Consider the following 4,437-nt stretch of genomic DNA (forward strand, 5'->3'; position numbering starts at 1 on the left):
TTATGACATTTTGGAATAAAGGAAAAATGGTTTTGCTTTTCTGAGATACGATACAGACTTGTGAGTAATCTACACGACAAGGACAGAAGACTACACGGTTAAGAAGCTTCTATATGCGATAGTGTTTCTTCTTCAATCGTCTTCCTCCCCAGAACTCAAAATCCCTTATAACCAAAATATTCAGAGCCCACAACTCTTGGGTTCTCACCCCGAGTATACCGAAGGTTTTAAGTGGTGGTGTCTTCCTTTAGGTTTGTGAGATTCTTGAAGAAAGTCTTCAAGGTTGTTGTGTTCAATTTTGTGACAGGTCGAGGGATTTACGAGAAGAAGCATTCTTCAAAGGTATAATCTCTTGAACTATATTTCTTGTTTAAAAAGCATGCTGTAATTTTTCTTAGAATGCATAATTTGTATGTTTACTGTAAATTTGTGTTTTCAATCTGATCTGCTTCCGCTCATGGATCTCTTCATATCGAGTTCCTTCAAGTGTATCAATTAAATGGGCAGTGGGAGACAAAAGACTCTAAGTTGATTCCTTATAATAAATATATCCAAGAATTGGCCCAAGCTTTTGAGTCAATCACGTTCGAGCATGTCTCGTGCGAAAATAACCAGGTTGCTTGCATTGGCCACTTTATCTGCCATGTTTAATTTGGCTTATAATGAAGAAATTCAACCTATAAGTATTGAGAAGCGTGATTCACCGGCATACTGCATGACCATCGAGCAGGAACCTGACAGGAAGTGTTGGTACCATGACATTAAGCACTACATCACATGTCGAGAATATCCCTAGGAGCATCGAAAAATAGTAAGTGCACTATTAAAAAGTTGGCCATGAGTTTCTTTCTTAATGGAGAGGTGTTGTACAAGAGAAATTATGATATGAACCTCTTAAGATGTGTTGATGCTTCGGAGGCCAAGAGAATTCTAGAAGAAGTTCATGAACGAGTTTGTGGGACACACATAAATGGGCACATGATGGCAAGACAAGTTTTAGGTACTGGTTACTATTGGTTGACCATGGGATCAGATTGCATCAAATATGCAAGAAAATGCCACAAATGCCAGATATGCGCAGATAAAGTACATACTTGAGCTTCCCCTCTACATGTGCTAACGATACCATGGCCTTTCTCTGGGGTGGGGGGGGGGGGGGGGGGGGGGGGGACGGGGTTGTGGTTTGGAGGTTATCTCGCCCATTGAGGTCAAGGTGCCATCCCTTAAAGTAATTCAAGAAGTAGAGCTAGAAGAAGCATAGTCGACTCAAGCGATATATGAGCAGTTAAATCTCATAGAAGAAAGAAGAATGGTTGCGTTATGGCAAGGACAACTATATTAAAAGAAAATGACATGTGCATATGATAGAAAGGTTCGATGTCGTTGCTTCCAAGAGGGAGATTTGGTGTTAAAAAGGATCCTGCTATTTCAAAAAGATCATAGAGGAAAGTGGACTCCTAATTATGAAGGACTATATATGGTGAAAAAGGCATTCTCTGAGGAGGGGCCTTGATTCTGACAAATATAGATGAGAATGCTTCGCCCAACTCATTAAATGCAGATTTTGTAAAGAAATATTATGCATAGAAGGAGTAACTTCTACTCATGTTCTTGATTTTTCTAGACTTTCCTCTTAGAATTGTATTCTTGGTTCTTATGAGCCAACTCACTAAATCAAATCTGATCGGTAAATCTTTGAATATGTGCCTGGAAATATATTAAACTAATCGGTAATGGGGCTTTGTGGGTTGTTCTTGGTTTAAAAATACTGTGAACCTATGGTTTTTTTTTTTTGTTTGTTTTTTCCGTTTTCGATGTGTTCTATGGTTGAAGATAAGTAGAAAGAGTTTGTGAGCAAGATAAGTGGTAATGAAATCAGTAAAGCGATACTAGAGAGAGTGACACCAGAAAGGGTGGTCGTTTAGGGGTTTAGAAATACTGTGAACCTATGGTTTGTTTTTTTTTTGTTTGTTTCTCTGGTTTTCGATGTGTTCTTGGTTGAAGACGAGTAAAAAGAAAGAATTTGAGAAATATAAGTGAGAGTTACTAGAGAGAGCTACATCAGAGCGACACCAGAGAAAGCGATACCAGAGAGAGCGACACCGGAGAGAGCGATACCAGCGAAAGTGATACCAGTGAGATTTAAACAAAATGTTTTTTTACAATTTTTTTTTTTTTGTGAAGGAGTTTACTGATTGAATCTTTATTTCATGCAGAAGTGATTTAAAATAGTAACACGTTTTGGAATACCCGTAGCCAGCCAATTTCCCAATCAAGTAATGAGCTCGGCCCACATTGCTAATCCAAACAACATTGTGAAGGAGAAACATACCCCAAGGCAGTTAGACATGTTCAAGAGAACAGTTTTTGGGTGATTTGTAGACGTTGACATGGTGTTTAACAACCTAATTATCCATCATATGTTGCTGAGAGAAGTGAAGAGGACGAGATCTGACTCAATGTGATTCTCTGTTTATAGAAAGGTCGTCACTTTTTCGAAGGATGATTTTTTGTTGATGATTGGTTTGTGGCGATCCCCAACACGAGTTGATCAGAATGAGCAATCCTCATATGAACTAGCAATCAAGTATTTTGGTAATCGAGTGACGAAGGACGCCTTACATGTCCGTCTACTTCAAGAAAAATACAAGGAGTTGGAGTTTCGAAATGATGAGGATGCTGTGAAGATCACAATAGTCTACTATACTGAGGTAGCAATGATGGGAAAGAACAAATAGAAAAATGCACTGGACCTCAAATGCTTTAAGAACGTTCAAAACATAGGGTATTACAACAGTCTTGATTGGTGTACCATTATTTGGGAGAGGACACTAGATGCCCTAAAGATTGCATTGAATGATAAGAGTAGTCTATACAAGACGAAGGTGAAAAGAAATAATTACGTTGTGAAGTACTCTTTGCGTGGATTTCCACAAGCGTTCCAGGTAAATTTGCTTAACAAAATAATCGTTTTGTTTGAACTAACAGTACTATTGTTCTTAATATATGTTAAATTTTATTTAGTTATGGACGTACGAGATCCTAGCTGCATCGATAGCTGGGAACATTGCAGAGTGAAGGAGTAAGGTGGCTTTGCCTTGCATATTACGATGGTCATGCTCCCACTCATTGTCCTTCAAATTGACTCTATTTATTATTATGGTAAATCACTGTATCAAGATGTCAATCTGAGATCTTATTTCGATTCGATATGTCCAATGGTCATGCTCCCACTCATTGTCCTTCAAAATACTCGAGAAAGAGATATTCGAGTCTAACAATGTATGTTTACTCTATGCATAATATGTTTATTTGGTTGTTAAATTAACAATAACCACTTTACTGAGTAGTCAATGTAGATAAAGGTTAAAGAGGGTATTGTCATGACAGACGCTGAGAGAGAGTTTCGGGATACCCCAGTGAACAATGACCTATATTTGATCTGGTGCTGATGATGATAGTGCTGAAAGTGGCATCGATCGAGTAGTGGGGGTAGTTCTGAAAGTGAAAGTGATGGTGATAAACATCATGGAGATGACAATGATGAATGTGGAAGAGTGGAGGGAGGGGATGAACACGAGCATTCTGAGCACGAGGATACTGAATGTGGAAGTGTGCAAGGAGGGACATACACATCTAATGATGATATGTTCCATGATGTGGTGGGGGACATATGCGATGAGGACGAGTTGAACCCACCTGATGTCCAGCTTGCGAACTTTCATAGAGAGCGATTTATGGATAAGAAGTGTTCTAAATGTGCTGCCCGCAAGAAGGCAGCCAATCCCAACGATTCTATTTATTCGTACCTGTGACCATTGAGAGCTCACTATCGAGGTTGGATGGCCGTATATCGAGTTTAAATAGTCATATATCCAATATGGAGGAAAACATGACAGATATGAAAGGACAATTATCGGCCATCTTGTCACTGTTGCAGTCTATGTGCAAGGTTTGCATTTACTATCATTTTATGTCTTTACATATTTAGCTTTTACGTGTTCGTGAACTCATCATTTTACTTTACTAATTGAAGGGTTCCACGGTGAATGAGGAGACGACAAGGTCACCCATCCCATCTTGGGATTCCAATACCATTAATGTGACTGCCTCTGATACTCCCATCCCCCTTGTAGAGCCTCAAAATATCACCACTTCACCTACTTCTATGTCCCCTCTAGAGCCGATACCACCACAACATCACCAACTGATGTCAAACCTATAGAGGCCAACGTCCCACAAATAGAGCCCAACATGTCTGCCTTACTCACCATGCCACATACGGAGGCCGACATGTCTAACATCCTAGGGCCGACACTTTTGGTATTGTTACGACCACAGAAGAAGTTACACTAGTGAGTAATTTATTAATAAGTAATCTTTGTTATCTTTTTATATTTCTTAATGAGTAACTTTTTGTTACCTGTTTATGTAGGA

This window comes from Benincasa hispida, chromosome 7 (genome assembly GCF_027475165.1).
Source record: "Benincasa hispida cultivar pf3 chromosome 7, pf3_genome.v1.1, whole genome shotgun sequence".
NCBI classification, from domain to species: domain Eukaryota; kingdom Viridiplantae; phylum Streptophyta; class Magnoliopsida; order Cucurbitales; family Cucurbitaceae; genus Benincasa; species Benincasa hispida.